The sequence below is a fragment of the Canis lupus genome, chromosome 30 (genome assembly GCF_011100685.1).
Source record: "Canis lupus familiaris isolate Mischka breed German Shepherd chromosome 30, alternate assembly UU_Cfam_GSD_1.0, whole genome shotgun sequence".
Taxonomy (NCBI): Eukaryota; Metazoa; Chordata; class Mammalia; order Carnivora; family Canidae; genus Canis; species Canis lupus.
The window spans coordinates 5590465-5610954 of NC_049251.1; the positions used below are offsets into that span (position 1 = coordinate 5590465).

Genomic DNA, 20490 nt, shown 5'->3' on the forward strand with positions numbered 1-20490 from the left:
ATGTTAATGGCCCAGATAACACCCAAACTCAGGTCTTACTCAAGAAATCTTGAGCCTTTTCAACAGCCTTTCTCTTTTTTTTTTTTTTTTTTTTTTTTTTTTTTATTTTTTATTTATGATAGTCACAGAGAGAGAGAGAGAGAGGCAGAGACACAGGCAGAGGGAGAAGCAGGCTCCATGCACTGGGAGCCCGACGTGGGACTCGATCCCAGGTCTCCAGGATCGCGCCCTGGGCCCAAGGCAGGCGCCAAACCGCTGCGCCACCCAGGGATCCCAGCCTTTCTCTTTATGTGGGAATGTGTCAACATTTCTTGAACTGGTTTTCCTGATTCTACCTACAATAAAAACTTCCTCCCCAGACCAAATAAATGCAAAATCTGTTTTTAAATTGTACCAATATGTTATACCACTCATAAGTCAGAAGATAAGTAATTAATTCACTAAAATAATATTTTTCACCAAAGACTACTGGGCATTTTCTATTCTTTGTTTTCACTAACAATATTTTAAAACCAACAATTCCACAGTTCAGCCAGTTTGGGGCAGATTCTTTGAATGCTAGATATAATTTTTAAAATTATTTTCCTCAGTATTGTCTCTAAAGTAGGTCAAATAAACTATATTAACTATAAAAAAAAATCTAGCCAAACAGACATGAATGCAATTATCCCTAGGAGACAATTCTGAGTCAAATGAAGAGGCATGTGGTCATATTAAAGAAGAAAGAACTCTTTAGTGTTTCATCTAAAAATCTGATCTGACAAAAAATGTCGTAATGGTAACCCATAAAAAAGGCAGTACTTTGAGTAATAGTGATGAATATGAAATCCAGTCAATGCCGCATTTTAAATAACATCTGTGGCTCTTTGTAATCTGCAATAATAAAATGATTCTCTTTAGTTTGTGTTCTTGTGTAGAGGCTAAGGGGGAAATAGCCCTCAGAGTAATAGGATGGCAGAGAAACTCTCTTGTTTCATATTATTCCCCAAAATAGCAGTCAATTTTTACAGAATCAAACAGCCAAATGAAAACTGGACAGAATAAAAGACCAAGGGCAACAGAAAAGCAGATGCTTTGGCGAGAAGGCAGCCTATAAATGTTGGTTTCCTAGGATTTTGATAGCAAGACTGTTTATCTTATTGAAAGCAGAGTCTAATTGAATAAAAGAGTTTTTAAAATAGTGGGCCATTAATTAGGCAGCATGGGGTAAAGCACAGATTCCATAATGTACGAGGCTTCTGGGAGCCACAGGCAGCGCTCATTGATTCTGTCAGGGTGCCAGAGGAACGAGAGAGCTGAATGTTTTGCCTCTTCTGGAAACCTACCTGCTACATTTGGTAGTGGCTTCCCCATGCATTGCCTCTGTTCAAATCATCCCATAATTACTCTGGCACTGTAAGCTGCGAACTTGGCGGGCTCTGAGAGATATCAGATGTTTTTCTCATGCTTGCTGAACCTCTCTTAGACAAATTTTGCATTGTTTTTTGTGTCAGTTTTATCGTGGAACATCGTGTTGCCATCTGGGAAGGAAAACAACATGGCAGAGGAGCAGCTGGTGAATGGCAATGGACAAATAAACATTGGCAGGCACCCGCCATTAGGTGAGATAAGAGGGATGGGCAGCTGCCAACACCGATGATCCCTCACCACTGGAACATCTTTCACTGTCCCCTTCTCTCTTATCTTCATTCAAATTCATGGCAATTTTTCATTCAAAGACTTAACCTCTCCAAGTGTCAGGTGTTGGGCTTTCTCCTCTGTCCAGGAGGATCGAGAGACATCTATAAAGTACCCTACCAACTGAATTTCTCTCTCCGGGCAGGCCAATGGGCTTCCTGAAGCAAAGGGAAAGCTTCTGATAACATAACAGAAAGGCTCCCCTGAAGAATGAGAGGATACCAAAACTCTCACCAAGCTTTCCAGACAATCTAGTGGATTTTATTTGGGTCACACCCAGCATAATCACTATTTGTGGCTTTCAAACCTTTAAATCTTTTAGAAACCATAGTTACAGTAAACGAATTAAATAATACTAACATGCCTTTGGGAGCAGGGCAGCAAGGGAAAGTAAATTATACTTGATTGACAGTTATATACCATGCTTTCTTGTTCCCAAGATATAATTCTTCTATTGTAACATTTCTAAAATTGAGATCCACAGAATTCATGTCTAAAGAAATATCTGACAAATTCTAGGCAGCAGAATAAGTTGTGAAGTGCCAAGAGTCATTATTGCCTGCACATGTGCAAACTGGTAACATCTGAAGGTAAACATCCATCCAACCACTTCTGTTGTGTCATTTTTACTGTTGGAACTAATAGGGTTGAATTTTTAACTTAAATTTGGATTCCAACCTTTGGCTTAAAAAATCTTCAAAGGAGTACACATACACACATAATATAGCATTGATTTTTTAAATTGTGTTCCGTTTACAGAAATTTGTTTCACACTAGCAATGCAATTAGAGGCAATAGAAGCTGCTGAATCACTCAAAATTATTCAAAGTTCTTTAAATTAGTAGAGGTTGGAACAATGATTCTATGTGTCATGAACACTGACCTTTAAGCTAAAACATCTATTTGACAAAATCTTCCAGCTGACTTTCAATATACAATTCAATTAAGGATTAAATTACATATATTTAATATATACTATATTTAATATATAATTCAATTAAGAAGTTATAAAGTATAATTTACATATATTATTAAATATAATTATTCTCATAATTGGATTATGCATTGCATATATGTAATATATTATGTATTGAGTTTATATGTTATATATGTAATATTTCATATGTATTAATTTAACCAAAAAAGAAATGAAAATGCAAACAAAACCTTGAACTCTCAACAAGCTTACACTCTAAGTCCTAAAAAGGATGAGATTAAAAGCAAGAGGAGCAGTATACCAGTAAGCCATTTATAAAAGCAATGGCTAAGAAAATTTGAATGTTGCAGAAAATTTGAATGTTGTACTACAAATTTTGATTGTGGTAATCATGAAAATGGCATAAAATTATATGTACCATTTATTATAAAAAGTATACATAAAACCTATATTCATCTAATTCATCCCTTTGTTTAGAAAGTAAGGAACTAAGATCCCACAGTTCACTTGTGACAGAAAAACTAGAAATTACGAGATAAGTAGAGAGGCTTCATAAGAGGGCGAACATGAGGGCATGAAATGAAATGCTTTTGATCTATGCAATAAGCCAAATTAGGGCCAGCCAGTAACTCCTGAAACAAAATTAAAACAAGTTCTCTGAAAAGGACCCCTGCTACTAAATCAATCCTCATTTAAATCTCTATTTTTAAACATAACCAATAAAATATCTAGGAAAATCTAAGAGAAACCAGTACATTAAGAAAACTTCCTGAAAATCTGCTTAAATTCACTTCAAAATCATGAGAAAAGCCAGCCACTCTGAATGTTTTAGTAAGTGATATAATTTATATGCGGCCACACTCTTTGGTCCATGTGCTATTCACTCTTTTGACATCTGTCAAGGAAGTATATGACAATTGTTATTACCCTGTATTGAGCTCCAATGAGATTATTTGAACTAATATCATTATATTAATTCAGAAATTTTGAGATCATGATCCATTAGTCTATAATCCTTAATCTAAGAGTTCAATAAGGTTTTTGCCTATAGACCACTCTTAATCATCACTGATAAAAAAAACTTTGTTCTAGAGCAGCCAGGAAATACTTCCTAAAGTAAACCTATCATTGGCAAATAGAAGCTGCAAGCACTTCCTCCTAACTTCTTGAGCATCTACAATGTACAGAACACTAGATGGACTCTAGTGATACCAAGAAAGGTCATCCTTAACCCTGTTTTGCCAATAAAGAAATTGAAGACTAGAAGTGGTAATAATTTACGCAAATTCAAGCAGCTCAAAAACAGAGAAAAGAACTGTCTCTAGGGCAGCCTGGGTGGCTCAGCGGTTTAGCGCCACCTTGGGTCCAGGGTGCGATCCTGGGAGACCCGGGATTGAGTCCCATGTTGGGCTCCCTGAATGGAACCTGCTTCTCCCTCTGCCTGTGTCTCTGCCTCTCTCTCTCTCTCATGAATAAATAAAATCTTAAAAAAAAAAAGAACTGTCTCTAAAATTTATGACCTTAACTGCTACCCTATGATGCAAGGTTTTCAATGATTAAGCCAAATTAGTATTATATAATTGATTATGACTTTGAAGTCAGTCTAAATATTCAGGTAGGCTTCTTGGAAGAGCTGGAAAATAAACAGGGCTTTGAAGGATACATAAGCTTGGTAAAAGGTAGATTTTTGTCAAAATATCAGCAAATAAATAAAACTGAAGAGGAACTATTGGAGAAGAAGAAAGGGAAACTCCCAACAGGAATAGCTGGAATATTGTAGAAGGCCTGCAGGAAAAGAAATTGGAATTAGAATTACATTCTGGCCAAGGTAGTGCAAATTAATTTGTAAATGCTAATGTCCTGTTGGAAGGCTTCCAGGGAGACAGAGCAGTATGGAGAGGAAGTAGTCCCCCTTGATGAGTAAGTCAGTGCCTTCCTGAGAAGGGTAATAGCCTCACAGCTCAGTGGGGCCCAGATGACAGAATGCAAGAGGCGACATAATATGATCACTGAATGATAAATCAGAGCATATAATCACATGGATATTTTTCACCCCAAAAGACAGGATCTTGTCACTTAACAGGATCAATGAAGAAGGAAGCATATCCCTGGCCACTGAGAAGCACCCAGAGCCACTGTGCCTTCTTGAGAGTGAAATGGTTTTGACACAGGTTCATCTGACTCACCAGAATGTCCCCTGTTAACAACAGAATTTCATAGGAATGGAGCAAAATGTAATCATAAGTACCCCAAACTCCAAGAACTCATCAACAGAGCTATGTAAGGTAAAGCTCAGGATTTGAAGAATCTAGATTTAAAATGTCCAGGCTAAGAAAACCTTGTCACATCAACATTAGCAAAAGGGAGCACTGAATTTGAAACACTAAGCAAAGTATTCTATCATGAAAAATAATCAAAAAAGGCTCTAATACTGCATGCTTAAAAACAAAGTCAGGCCCAGGATAAGAGAAGGAGGGGTGGTGGAAGGGGAGCATTCCTGCCACAAAGTGGCATAAGTAGAAACCCTAAAGGTTATAGAATCTGTTTAAATATGGAAGGCAATTTATTCTGACCTCTAAATGGACCACTTGGGGCAATGCCAAGTGCCTTAGGTCCTCAGAGTGGGAGCCTAAACTTTGGGAAAGCAAATACAAGGAACTAAGAACTATTGGACCTGACAATGAACTCCTCAAAAGGGGAGATAATATTTTATTTATATTAAAATTCCCAAGCACAACGCACAAAAAATATTAACAGTTTAATAAATATTTGATAGCTAAGCAGAGACATGATACTCCTTCTAAGATTCCCTTCTGAAAAATAGTAGAGACAGAATAAGCCTTAAGGGAGATAAAAAGTACACTGCTTAGGAGATGTTATTAGGAGGGCAGGGGGCTCCTTTGTTCACTGAAAGTCTCTAGCAGCCCTCATGACTAGCTTCAGTGTGACTGTGAGAAGTCATTTCTCAGTATTAGGTACCACCTTCTCTGCCTGGCAAATAAATAGTCCTGGAAGCAGCAAGCTCATAAAGTGCTGATGTCTAACTGGTGTCATTCTTTGGCATCAACAGCCTAACTTGGAGATGTCAAAAGCAAATGAGAACCAAAAAATATATAAAAATTAAAATGTGCTAAAAAGAAACAGTCTACATAATAATTTGTCTTGAGCTCCAATTAGAGAAGACCACATCTTTTGTAATGCACAGGCATTGCCATATTTTAAAACAGTAGTGATGCTTGGATTCCATGGCCCTATGTCCTCGCTTTTTTACTCTCTCCTTCCTTTCAATTACTCCTTAACCTCAGCTCCAGGAGTGCCCACACGCACAGGCAGCCTCTTCTGGTAAAAAACAGGCTCTACTGTGGTACGTAAAACTCTTGACTCCAGATCTTTCAATCCCCTCTCATTTAAGCTACCTGCCATTTATTTGTCCCACCAAATATCAAAGCTTATTACATAGCTACAAACTAAAATGCTATAGTGCTGGCAGAAGACAAGACAGAAAAGGGGCACCTGGTTGGCTCAGTTGGTAGAGCATGCAACTCTTAATCTTGGGGTTGTAAGTTCAAGCTTTGTGCTGGGTGTAGAGATTACTTAAAAATAAAATCTTAAAAAAAAAGAATAGACAGAAAAAGGTCAATAAATGACTTAAAAGTAGAAAGTAGTGTCCATTAAAATTTATATATTATAAATGTGATAAATCAGTTTCAGCAATAAATATTATTGAAATATTTAGTAATTTATTGAGCTTTTAAGTCTATTTAATTCTAGTTTATTTAAAAGATAAGTAAAAAATATAAACTATAAAAAAACTGAAGAAAATGAAAAGTTAATCTTATTGATTCTGTGACCTTTTTAAGCTTTAAACTTGGATAAGAAATTATAGGAAAACCTAAATTTGACAACATAATACTTTCTTTTTATATCAGAAAATACCTTGAGCAAAATTAAAACTATAATAGACATCTAATTTTTTTGTAGGAGAACCTTAATTTTCCTTTGGGCTAACAATATGTTCCCTCTTGGTTTATGTGAGTCTGTCTCTATCCCTCCAAAAGTGGATGAACAAGGGAAATACGGCCATTCCCACATTCTACATTCCTAGGCAGAATGACTGTTTCAGGAATGGGCACATGGCTGTGTCCACCCAGTGAGACACCTTAGAGAGACTGTACTACAATGACTGGAAAAGACTGAATCTCTGCGTGGTCATTTTGTCACCAAGAGGAAAGGTCTGCCTGAATTATATCAATCCAGAGGACATCCAAGCTGAGAGATGGACAGATTCTGAGTCTGGATGATGCTATTAAGTCCCTGAACTCAGCACTACCCCAATGTAGTTCTCTAGAGCCATCAGTGGGCCAGTAAATTCCGATTTTTCGGTAAGCTAGTTTCAAGTAGCTTTCTGTCTCATATAAGCAAAAACAGCATTAGCTCTGAGCAGAGGAGGCAGCTGCAGCTCTGAGCAGAGGAGGCAGGAAGCCGAGCACTGGCAAGGGCTGGGAGGGCACCATGCCTGGATCACCACCATCGAGGCATTGAAGTACAAGATGCAGGTTCTGCAGCCCATGCTGCAGAGGAGGGGGCCAAGCACCTGCAACAGGAGATGGAGAGGGAAAGGCAGGCCTGGGAGCAGGCTGAGCCGGAGGTGGCCTCCTTGAACCATAGGATCCAATTAATTGAAGAGGAGCTGGGCCATGCCCTGCAAAAGCTGGAGGAAGCTGAGAAAGCTACTGATGAGAGGAGGAAAGATATGAAGGTTACTGAAAACTGAGCCTTAAGAGATGAAGAAAAGACGGAACTCCAGGAAATCCAACTCAAACAAGCTGAGCACACTGCAGAAGAAGCAGATTGGGAAAGATTGGGAAGTATGAGGGGTGGCTCAGAAGTTGGTGATTAGTCAGGGGGACCTGGCATGCACAGAGGAACCAGTTGAGCTGGCCGACTCCCATTGCCAGGGGATGGATGAGCAGACGGATGGACGAGAACCTAAAATGTCTGAATGCTGCAGAAGAAAAGGAAGACAGATATGAAGGAGAGATAGATTCTTACTGAGAAACTCAAGCAGAGACCCATGCTGAGTTCACAGAGAGATTGGTAGCTAAGCTAGAGAAGATAATTGATGATTTGGAAGATAAGCTGAAATCCACCAAAGAGGAGCACTTCTGTACACAAAGGATGCCAGGTCAGCTTCCGCCTGACCTGAATGATATGTAGAGCACCCAGTCCCATCCACAGCTGCTCTTGCCCCTGACACCGGCTCCAGCCTGAGGCCAGCCTGCCCAAAGCTGCCCTTGAAATTGAGGGCTGATTTAACTGAAGGTCTGCTTTCTCCTCTTGCTGCTTTTCCCACCCCAACCCCTGTGTCTTTTTCACCAGTCTCTGCCTCTCCCCAGAGATTGCAGTTGGGTTTGGGGTTGAGGTCATATTCAAGGCAATGTGAAGTGTCTTTATTTTATTTTAAGATTTTTATTTATTTATTTACTTCACAGAGCAAGAGAGCACACTCAGGAGAAGCAGCAGGCAGAGGGAGAGGGAGAAGCAGGCTCCCCACAGGGAGCCTGATGCAGGGCTTGATCTCAGGACCCTGGGATCATGACCCGAGCCAAAGACAGATGCTCAACCAACCGAGCCATCCAGGCGCCCCTAATGTGAAGTGTTTTTAAAAGTATAATGTAATGAGGGCACCTGGGTGGCTCAGTCAGTCAGCTAAGCATCCAACTCTTGATTTCAACCCAGGTCATGATCTCACAGTCATGATCTCAGGGTCATGAGATTAAGCCTGAGGACAACAGGGCTCTGTTCTCAGCTGAGTCTGCTTGAGATTCTCTCTCTCTCTCTCTCTCTCTCTCTCTGCCCCTTCCTCCTTACTGTCTCTCCTTCTCTCAAATAAATAAATCTTTTTTAAAAAGTATGTTTATAAAAAAAAAAAAAGTATGTTTATGATGTACACACTTTGTAATTACCTTTTTTGTTGCTTTTGATGTAGTGACCATTTGTAAAACACTGAAAATAATTTCATAGTTCTGAAGCAGCAGTCTAACTCCTTCCTCACAACTAGAAAGTAACTTTTCAGCTTAATACATACTATCCTCTCCACCAGGGAGGAAAAGCAGCAGGGGCCTGCCTTACTGAGAGCCAGAGCCCAGAAAGAGACCCACTCTGGGAAAGCCCAGCATTGTCCCAGCAATGTCACCATTAGAAAGGTGATTCCAGAAGGAGTTAGCCAAAAAAAAAAAAAAAGACTCAGGTTTTCAGCTTTAGGGTATCTTTGAAAAACTTTATTTTTAATTTTTTTTTATCAGAAGTGACCAAACAAATTAAGATAGTGAGAGCTCTGAGACCAATTCCTTGTCCTATCTTTACCCCTTTCCCAACCACTCACAGCTATCACGTCCTGTCATCTCTGACATTCTTTCCTCGAAAACCTGTGGTAAGAGTGGGTGGGGCAGGCACAGAGTTCAGAGGCCTCAGAGCCCCAGGTGATGGAGAGTTCCTCTTTATAGTGACTCAGCATCTGATGCTGAATTTACTATGTTGACTTGCCTCTTGGTAACTACGTTTATTCTCCTGGAGCAATGAAAATCATGTCATGGGAAGATAATGGCTTTACCATGAAGCAGATCAAAGTTTGAATCTCGGCTACACGTGACCTTGGACAAGTGTGAACTCTGGTTTCCTTACTTATAAAAGAGATAATGATGTCCACCTCCCAGACAAGTAAAAGAGATCCCACGTGTGAGGCAAGTAGAGTAAGTACACACAGCAGACACTTAATGAGTATCAATTCTCCAGTCTCTTATCCTTATCTCTTATCCTCCAGGGCTACACACATTGCCTAGAATACAACAAGGATTCAAAATTATTTGTTAAGTGAATGAGCTTTTTCTCAAACAGTTATGAGTCCACCTATGCAAACAACAATCTGTCCACATTTCCCCATCAAATCTTTGAGACTGCAATGAGAGAATGTAGGATGGAATTTAGAACACATTATATTTCAGCTTTACTATGAATTACTAGCCTAAAAAAAAGGGAAAAGAGATCTGATTAGTCCAGCTAATGTTCTTCTCGAACTCATGTTGCTTTCAGTGATCACACTTTCTTTGATAACCATTCATAAACCATCCACCAACTAGTCCAGTCAAAAATTATGCTTACAATGACATCAAAATTACTAGGCTATAGTTTTGAAAATCCTTTTCCCTTCTTTTTTTTCTCCATTTGACTTTGTTTTGGGGGGAGGCATTTTCTCTGTAAACTCTTGTACTTTTAAGAAAAAAAGTGAAACAACAACAACAAAACAACAACAGAAAAAAACCAAACACTCTTAGTGGTAATTGAAAGGTAATCAGAAATCACATTTGATGGTTCTGGCATCCTGGAGTGTAATGTATCACAGCCTGAAGACCTGAACTCAAAGCACATCAGTATTCCCTGTTCCCCCTACTCCCTTGAAACTTAATTCTATTTTCATATTTTCAGTTCTACTTTTTCCAGGAGGGAGATCAGTTTCTCAGAGCCAACAGGAGCAGAATGTGACTTTTGTTTTCTCTGTTAACTGTTAATATTGCACCAGCTGTCCTTGAAAGGAATCTCATCCCTCTGGACTCTTTATAGGATATCTGGCAAGCTGCACCCCTTCTGGGCCAGCAAATTTCTCCAACTGGTTCATATTAGTTTCAATCTTTGGCTATCTGACTCTGATTTCATTTTTTTAGGATAGGAACAGCAATAGTTATTTTATTTAATATTCATCCCCTTTTCTTTTTCCTCTGGACTGAGGTAGAATATGAAGTGGGAATTTTCTAGGTTCCCTAGAACTGCATCTAAGCTGAAGACTAAAATATGCTAAGACTCCCATATTCTAATATGTAGAATATCCCTACAGGGCTTACTGACAGACTTCTGTTTAGAATGAGCCTTAACTATACCAAGCATTACCATCTCTCCCTGGGCAATGTAAAAAGAGATCCCAGAGGGTAATGAGGAAAGTAGCCTTTTAAAGAGACACTATTCTATGAGGGAGAAGGAAAGTAGATCATTTTGTTACCTAAAACCAAGGCAAGTGGGTTCAAAATCAACCCATGTTAAAAACAGGAGGTATCCACATGAAGGGAAGTTGGGCAGTTTCTTTTTGAGTTGGCAGTCTGTTTGGCCAGCACACCTGGGCTACTTGAACCATAGAAAGAGAATTGGAGAAGATGGTGGGAGAAAATGCAACCATGAAGCTATCTGCCCCATTATATGACATGTCATAGACAGATGATTTTCCAAAGGGTCAATATACAGGAGAAAAGTCATTGAACTCTAGCTGTCTTTCCAGACTTCATCAAGAAGGCTGACCACCATGGGACACCTGGGTGTCTCCACAGTTGGGCGCCTGCCTTCGGTTTATGTCGTGATCCTAGGATCTGAGATAGAGTCCCACGTCAGGCTCCTTGCAAGGAGCCTGCTTCTCCCTCTGCCTATGTCTCTGCTTCTCTCTCTCAGTCTGTCTCTCATGAGTAAATAAATAAATAAATCGAAAGAAGAAGAAAGAAGAAAGAAGAAGAAGAAGGAGAAGGAGAAGGAGAAGGAAGAAGAAGAAGAAGAAGAAGAAGAAGAAGAAGAAGAAGAAGAAGGAAGAAGAAGAAAGAAGAAAGAAGACGACAACGACAATGACGACTGACCACCAGAAAAGGGGTCCTCAATTTTAGGGTGAACTTTTGGGAGAGGTTAAGGTAGGGGAAAGTGTAAAGTCAGATTTCTCACATCAGAAACTATGCATTAAGAAGGGAAAGTCTTTGGAAATCCTCCAAAGAACCTACATATGAGAGGACCAATAACTACATGCCTGCCCACAAAAGGCAGTAATGATTACCTTGAACCAAACACGAGGACAACTAACCAGTCATTGAACTCAACCTTACCACAGGCAGTTAAATAGGAAGGATTTATGCATGTTCCTTTCCTTCTACCTTGCCTAAGCATGATAGAAAAACTCCTGGCCAGGAGCTAGAGTAAGGAGAAGTCAATTCTGTGGAGAATGAAGGGGAAAAAAGAGCTTTGAATTTTTGAAATAACACAAGACTATTCTAATAATTAAAAGTGACTGAAACCTTCTGCAACTTAGTCAATATATTATTAATTACCTATAATGATGTACTATAATACATAATTACATCATAATACAGTGAAGAAGAGCAGTAAATTGGAAGATTATACCCAAATAAGTTGAAACCCTTCAACAAATATAGTTACAACTTCTCATGATTTCATCTTCTTTTAGAATGAAGACAGTGGGATGCCTGGGTGGCTCAGTGGTTGAGCTCCTGCCTTCGGCCCAGAGCGTGATCCTAGAATCCCGAGATCAAGTCCCACATCAGGCTTCCTGCGTGGAGCCTGCCTCTCCCTCTGCCTATGTCTCTGTCTCTGTCTCTCTCTCTCTCTCTCTCTCTGTCTCTTTCTCTCTCTCTGTATCTCATGAATAAATAAATAAAATCTTTTAAAAAACAGAATGAAGACAGCCAGATTGTCATTATTTGATGTTGTCTCATTTTCTCTCCCCTTCCCTAGATTACATTGTGGTTGTGTACTCAAGACACTTATGCTTTTTAGTATCCCTTACAGAAGCACATTAAAAATACTTGAAAAAATAATGGGAAGTCAGAGTCCTCAAAGGGTCTCTAGTCTACCCTTGTGATGCAAGAATTCAGATATGGCAGTATGCTTCTGTGTAGACTACCCAGGATGACTGCAGGGCCTTCATCAATAAGCAATGACTGATGGTGTAAAAATGTAGTTACAGAACCTTCAGAGAGAGGGCCCTGGAACTTTTCAGCAGTGTGAAATACGCAGAGAATTCATCCCAAAGGGAGATTCAAAGTGCCTAGTTCAGTAGAGGGCCAGGGGGTGATTTTATAGGTCACCATGGACAACATCATTTGTAATATCTCCCAACCTATTTCCATAATAACTTGCACCAAATTCCACTAGATGGGGTAATATAGAAAGTCAAAGGGGTGGGAAGAAGAATTATTAAATTAAAATAAAGTAGGAAATCAACAGGTATACTATGAAAATAAAAACTCAAAATCAGATTATTGCTAAAAACAAACAAACAACAACAATGACAAAAACAGAACAGTTGTAGCTGGTGGAAATAGAGTTCTTCCACACTTCACCAGAGTAATACTACAACTCTATAGGGTAACATTTATTTCATGAGTTGTGCCACCATAAGGCAACAACAAATCCTGCAGTCCACATGAAAATCAGCCCACCTCACCAGAAATGTCAACATAAAGAGATTCTAGAAAGCAACAGAGCACAGACTAGCACAAGAACCATGTTTGATAAAAACGTGTTAAAATGAGAAGGAACAGTGGAATAGGAAGACTGTAAGGAACATCAAAGGGAGTGTGAATTACTCTGAAGATACTGCCATGAAAAGGAATTTCATAGATTGCACTGATAGGGATTTGAAAAAAGAATACTTTTATGTTACTTCCCTTTATTATTTATTAATCTTACCTTTTGATTATGTTGAATCCACATGCTAACTATGGTCTGGAACATTTAATAACTTAAAATTAGGGTAAATATCAATGGTTGAAAACTTAGCATTTGTAGTTTTACTGGGACTTTCAATATCTTAGATCAAAGTTATGAGTAACAGGAATTTTAGGCACCACTACAGGTAAAAGAGGAGCCTTTTGAGGATGGACCATATATTATATTTACAAATTCATAATAATACTGGCAGCCTAGTACTATACAGTTAAATGCTATTCTTCTATAAAGCTAATGTTCTTGATCAATGTTATCAAGGGAAATAGTTTGAGTTTTTCTTTCTTGTCCTCCTTCTTTCTTTCTTCCTTCCTCTCTTTCTTTCTTTCTTTCTTTTTTTTCTTTTACAGTCATCTGTGACGATTTTGAGTTGATCCAATGCATACCTCAGATGTAATACTGACTGAAAGAAATGGTAGCCTAATGATCCTCAGGTCATACTGCTCTTTTTTTTTTTTTTTTTTTTTTGTAAATCTCACATGAAATTTCTTATACCCAATGAATAAAATAAATTTGGCAAGTTGTTTCAGAATATTCTAGCCTAATATCATATCCAACTCTGTGTTATGAAGCCTAAGTGGAAACCCTAAAGTGGTAACTTCTCCATTTTGAATATTTTGTTTGAAAAAAAAAAAAAAGAGGAAGGTGAATTTGCTACTACAGGATTAGTATAAAAGCTGAAACTTAACGCATTCAAAACTAACCATTGCTTCTTAGTTGGGAATTCAAAATATCTATAGTACTTTTTGGAAATTGAATAAGGTATTGAACTGGGATGCCATATGTAGCTTGACTAAAGACAGCACAACTGCAAAGCAAATAACATGCACTTTCACCCCCAACAATCTGGGAAATAAGCACAGACAACATATTCAAGGGCTTAAAATTTAGCTCTGCAAAGTTTACTGCAGCTAAATAGATAAGAAAACAGCTTATCCCATGGGAAGCAAGTTGATGGTAATGCAGGGTACAATTAAGAGCAAGTAGCAAAGCTATTCACCATTACTATTTGTTTAATCCAGTCACTCTGAGCAAAAGGAGCTACAACAAGGGAACTGTTCTCTCTACCCAGGTGTCTGGGGAATTCAGGGATTTCCAGCACAAAGACCCATCACTTGAAGGGCAATGTGACAGAGGATTCAGAGAGATTGGTTGGCTAATGAATGGGGGAATAAATTCTCCCAGAACTCTCCCTGTTCAAACCATTGGAAATGGAGGCGCCCTTCAGATCATCTGTATGCCTGTTTCTTTTTTCCATTTTCAATTTATAATAACAATAACGACCTAGACATAGGACATTTCCTGGGCTTTAATGACTGTCTGAGGTTAATGGCCCTCAACTACACCTCAGGCCATCAACCCCTCCCAGCTGGTCATTAATCTCCAGGAAATATCCTGTTCCAGGGTCATTATTGTTTCAATATCAACTATACCTTAAAAGCTTTATGGATTCTGCAAATACAGATCTCTTGCCAATAGAGGTTATAAAACCTGTTTAGAATCCTGAAATTATCTTAAATTTGACCTCTCACAGATGTTTTGTTCAAAACTAAAATCTGCTTAAGAAAGCATTCACCTTTATCTTTGTTTATTTACATTTTTATGGGAAAGAAGTCTATTAAAATTACAAGAACCCAAACAAAAATCAATGACTATTGGAAGAAAAAGATTGAATTTGAAGATGAGCACCCTCTCTTTCTGAACTGTAGCATAACTCAGACATTGAGAACACTGTTATTTGTGAAATAGCTCCCGAAAGTGCTTCATGTGTTTAAGTATCACCAAACTATACCCCGTGCGTAGAATTTTCAAAATATATCCTAATTATAAAATCTCATTTTTCAACTTTCATCAAAAATACCCCAATTTATACATTAATATTATTATACCAAGCATGCCATTCATAGCAGAATATTCCACATAAGGAGAAGCTACTGAAACAGGGACAAAATACAACTTCTGGAAGGGGCAGCTATTAAGATTCTATTTTGGCAGCAAAATGGAGGACGGTTGTGCCAAAAGCATTTGAGATCTAGAGAGCTGGTATAGAGACAAAGGAGCGGGGAAAGGCAGGTGATTAGAAGCAAGGACACCAAACAAATGGTAATATGGCACATTCCAGTAAGCAGGCAGACCATAGAGACATGGGGACTTGGGCAGGCAGGACCTTGGAAAATTGTGGAAGCACTGGAGGGGCCCAGCTTTGAGGAAGAATTTAGGGTCAGAGATGTGCGCATCAAGTTCCAATAAAAAGAGAGTCTACTTGCAGGATGAGTCAGTACTGTATTTCCAGGTAGGCTTGTGACAGAATTCCAGACCCTGAAACTGAGGAATAAAATAGGAACTGGTCATGGGACGATGTACTACCTCAGGTAACTAGTACTAGGAGTACGGAGTCAGAGAAAATAGGAAGAGGGGCTGGGTAGATTCTCCACGAGTTAGATTCCTATAATCAGTGAGGGGAGGGCTCCTGCAGCCTGGCACAGAGTTTAATCTTGGAGCTGTCAGGCTGTGGAACAGAAAGTCAAACAGATCATACACAGCTATCCATTCCAGTATCCCATTTTGAAAACTAAAAAAAAAAAAAAAAAAATTAAAACCTTGTCTTTGAAATAACATTTGAAGATTTTACTCTAAATTATGTAAGTGTGGAAAATGCAAGGTATCGGGACTCAAAACAGAGCACAGAAGAAATCACTTCCCAGAATTTTCAAAATTAACTTTTCATCAAGGGAAATGAATCATTTAACTCAAAAAATGAAATGATTTATTACTGTTTTCCTACTTAAATGCTATTTTATAAGGACCAAAGTCCTTATAAAAGTCCTTATACACTAATTGGTACTGGAATACTTTAACAGTATAATCAGGAAAGCAAAAAAAAAAAAAAAAGTATAATCAGGAAAGCATAAGACAAAAGATGAATTTGAAACAGGCTCTGAGATAAGGACTTGAATATAAATAGTTTATTTACAGAACTTCTTATATGATTCTTAAACTCCTCACCTACTTTAGAATTAATGTAGAGCCAAGATTGGAGGAAAGATTTCTTCAGAGGGCTGTGCTGTCTATACCCACAGTGGCATATAGATCCCTCCCTAGCCTAATGAGATATGAATTCAAAGGGAAGGATGGGAGGGCTGCTTCTCCCTTTGCCTCAAGATAAGTGAGGTAGGCTGAATGATGTCCCCCTCCAAACATGTCCATGTCCCCATCCTCTGTGGGGATGTTACTTCACATGACAACTGGTCTTTGCAGATGTGTTTAAGGATCTTGAAATGGCGATATTATCCTTGAGTTACTTGGATGAACCAGAGGTTATTATCAGGGACTTTGTAAGAGGGTGGCAGGAAGGTCAGAAAGAGAGCAGACAATATGATCACAGAAGCAAAGGTCAGAGAATCAGAGAGAGATCTGAAGATTCTACACTTCTGGCTTTCAGGAAGAAAGAAGGAGCCATGAGCCTAGGAATGCAGGTTGCCTTTAGAAGCTGGAAAAGCCAAGGAAAGAAATTCCTTCTTTCCTAGAGCCTCCAGAAGAAAGCAGCCTTGCCAAAACCTTGATTTTACCTGTTGAGAGCCATGTCAGACTTCTGACCTCCAGAACTGTACAATAAATAATAAAAGCAAAGTTTGTGGCAATTTATTTTAGCAATGATACAAAATTAATATAAGAAAAGGGTTTTCGGGAGCCCATTAGATCTCCCTAGGTGTCCTCACATGCATAGGGAATACTAGAGACCACTGTAAGACTGTCATCTAGGATATCTAAGGGCATGAGAGAGGTTAGCTAACTGCTTTGACAGCAAAGGAAACAAGTGGGAGCTGGCCTGTGTTCCAGAGCCTGTTCAGACAAAGAATATGTGAGTGTGTCTGCCTGCACAGTATTGACTTAGGTCGCATTCATGAGAGCCACCTGCAAGGCCAGCTTCATGGACATATTCTGCTATCACTGACTTGAAATTCTTAATTTTTGAGAAAAGGCCCTCATTCTCAGAGTTCTACACAGCGTGAACTCAGTTCACTATGTTCTACAAATCATATAGCCAGTCCTGGCCAACTAGAAGGCCAAGTGATTGGCCAAGAGAACCTGGCAAGATGACAAAAGTCTTAGTGGCTAAGGGAGATGCAAATGAATGACTGGATTAGACATGCATGCAATTGTCCAGGTCAGAACTAGAATTTCCAGGTATGCCACAAGAGTGCTTTGGCAATTTCCAACAACTTCCACAAGAGAAAGCATTAGGTCTACACTCCAAGCAGGCCCTAAGGGACACGGTGCCGGTACACAACAGAACCAGTCAAGTAAGGACTTTAAAGTCCCCTTTCCTATCTTACCTCCTCTCATTTGTAGCCAGCCTGGTGGAAAGGAGAGACAGGTGTGCTCCCTGTGGAAAGAGAGAAGTCAACAAGCCCACTCCCAGTGCAGTCTTTCCACCCACAGCAGGCCTCAGCTCCCAGAGGGAAGAAACCTCCACTCCACACCAGGCACAGAGTTTTTATTATGACATGGTACTAGATCCTTGGATTACTGAACTGGAACATCGTTTTGGGACTGAAAGTAACCAGAAAATGTCATGAGATTGCCACATTTCCATTTAGGGGAAGAATTAGCCCCAGTGAAAACAATTTGAAAGAATAAGGAGAGACCAAACTATCTCTAGATTGCAAGCAATGGCTACAGAAGTAAAAGTGGAGGAGTTAGAGACAAAAACTCTCTCATTACAGGTGTGGTAAGACATTGTTCACCAAGAAGATTTAATATTACTTTTGTAAACCTAACCAAAGGGACACCTGGGTGGCTCAGCGGTTGAGCATCTGCCTTTGGCCCAGGGAGTGATCCTGGAGTTCCGAGATCAAGTCCCACATCAGGCTTCCCTGATGAAGCAGGGAGCCTGCTTCTCCCTCTGCCTATGTCTCTGCCTCTCTCTGTGTGTCTCTCATGAATAAATAAAAGATAAAATCTTTAAAGAAAATAAACCAAACCAAAAATAATATAAAGGGGGGAAAAAAACTCCAATATACAACTTCCAGTGGGAAAAAAAATGCTTGATAAAAACCTGAGCTTCCTCGCCAAATGGAAACCTAAAGTAAAATATCTCCCCTGAGATGTCTGATCATAATGCACAGTATGGACAGCACTGGAGGCTTCTTCCTCCCATCCATCCTTCACTGCTCCAGAATTATCTTTCTCAAATACAATGACCATGTCACTTTCTACCTAAAAGTTTCTCATGCTTCTTGGGGTGCCTCAAGATGAAACCTGACATCTTGAGCACAAGTATGCAGTGCTTATGCTCAGGATGGTGGGAAAGGGACAGCAAGGTTCCTTTCCTGTCATGCCATATATGCTCTTAGAGCACTAATCCCCAAACTTTAATTACTCACATTCTACCTTCACAATGTTTGCTACATTCACCTTCCCCCAGAACAACTATCTACTTAATATTTTTCTTTAAACCAAGTACTATTTTTACTCCAATACATTTATTTTCATGCAAAGCAATGTTTCTAAGTTTTAATGTACTACTTGTAGCTTTACTACCAAATATTTAACCATCATTATTTAAAATTAATTTTTAAAATAAAAAATGTTACCTCCTAAAACTATTAATTACACAACCAACTGTTCATGTACGACACATTGGGACGTGTTGCTTTAGAGAGAAAGTACAGTGAACTTTCACCACTCACTGAGCATAGTGTGCCTTTGAATCTATCATTCCCTCCTCTTAGAATATCCTTTCCTATTATATGTAATTTACTCCCTTCCTTTAAGACTCAATCCAAAAGGCACCTTCCCTTTGAAGCTTCCCTAACTCATACAGTTGCTCCCCATCTGAACTCGAAAGCAATTTTTAGCTGCCTCCACCATAACATTTATCACGATGTAGTTAGTACCTTATGAAACCGAGTACTCAAGTTGTCTTTGAGACATACCATTATCTACTTAGGTACTCAGAAGAATGTCTGCTAAACAAATGAAGAATGATGAATTATATAGAGCTAAACGTTAGTCATTCATAGTATAAGTATTGTAGTATAATATTACTTCTATTAAGTAAAAGACATCCTAACATCTCAATGCATGAAAGACTCCTCTGTAATGATCAAAGGCCAATCAGCAAGTTTAGAGGTGTTCCCAGTACAGGGCAGAAAGAACACAGAAGGACTGAGAAGGGAGTATAAAATTACACTAGATTTTAGTGTAGCATTTTTATGCAAGCTTGCTTGCAGAGGTTCTGGTTATCCTTTTTAGGAATCCTCCATTTAATGATCACTTCCTTACCTCAAACTTTTTAAATTAAAGCTAGAGAAGCAGATTTGAAATAAAGCAGTGATTAAGTATGGTGAGTTCTGAAATGACCTCATTGAAAACCAAAATTATGTCACTAACAGGTGAGACCCCCTGAATAACTGCTAGTCCCTAATACCAGCCCTGTATTACAATCAGGGAAATGCCTTCTTCTTATACTTTCCCAGGCTTATAATGGTAAGAGATGAGGTCTCACATCTGGCAGATATTTTTTAATCTCAACAAGACATTTAATCTCTCCTGCCTTTATTTTCCTCATTTGTAAAATAAAAAGCAGTTGACTAATATTCTAATGAATAGACATTCAAAATTGGTAAAAATATAAATGTATACTTTGACATTCTGGTTATACCTGAAAAATATAAAGACTATACATGTATATTCAAGGGCTGTTATTAGAGGAAGGGAAAACAATTCAAATGTTCATAAATTCAGTCACAGTTAAAGATTTGCTGAGTATCTCACATAGATTGACTTGTGTTCCCCCTCCCCAATATTCGTATGTTGACATCTAAATACCTAATACCTCAGAATGTAACTTTATCTGAAGATAGGGTCTTTACAGTGGTAATTAACTTTAAATGAGGTCATTAGGGTGGGCCCTAGTCCTATATGACTGATGTTGTTTTAGAAGGGGAGATTAGGACATAGACACACACACAGAGGGAAGACCATGTGAGGACACAGACAGAACACAGCCACCTAAGCCAAGGAACTAGACCTCAGGAGAAACAACCCTGCCAACACTTTGCTCAGGACTCACAGTCTCCAGAATTGTGAGAAAATAAATTTCTGTTGTTTAAATCACTCTATCTGTAGCAGTATTTTGTTATGGTGGCTCTATAAAGTTAATGCAAGTACTCTTCCTGGCCTTGGAGAAAAGATGGGTATGCAAAAATATAAACAGTATGGAAAGAGGGGTATGATGAAATGGATTATAAATATCAACTCAATAGACTTTTATGTAGAGATTAAAATTATAATTATAGGGAATATGTAGCAACCTGAGA

General features: G+C 38.8%; 1 protein-coding gene and 1 pseudogene across 1 annotated transcript in view; one reads left to right on the forward strand and one right to left on the reverse strand.

The window, feature by feature from the left end:
• LOC111093264 (translation initiation factor IF-2-like) overlaps positions 1 to 20490 on the reverse strand; it is a 185743-nt gene that overhangs the window by 81825 nt on the left and 83428 nt on the right. The gene's annotated exons all lie outside the window — the stretch shown is intronic.
• On the forward strand, positions 1538 to 7831 carry LOC100687592 (annotated as a pseudogene).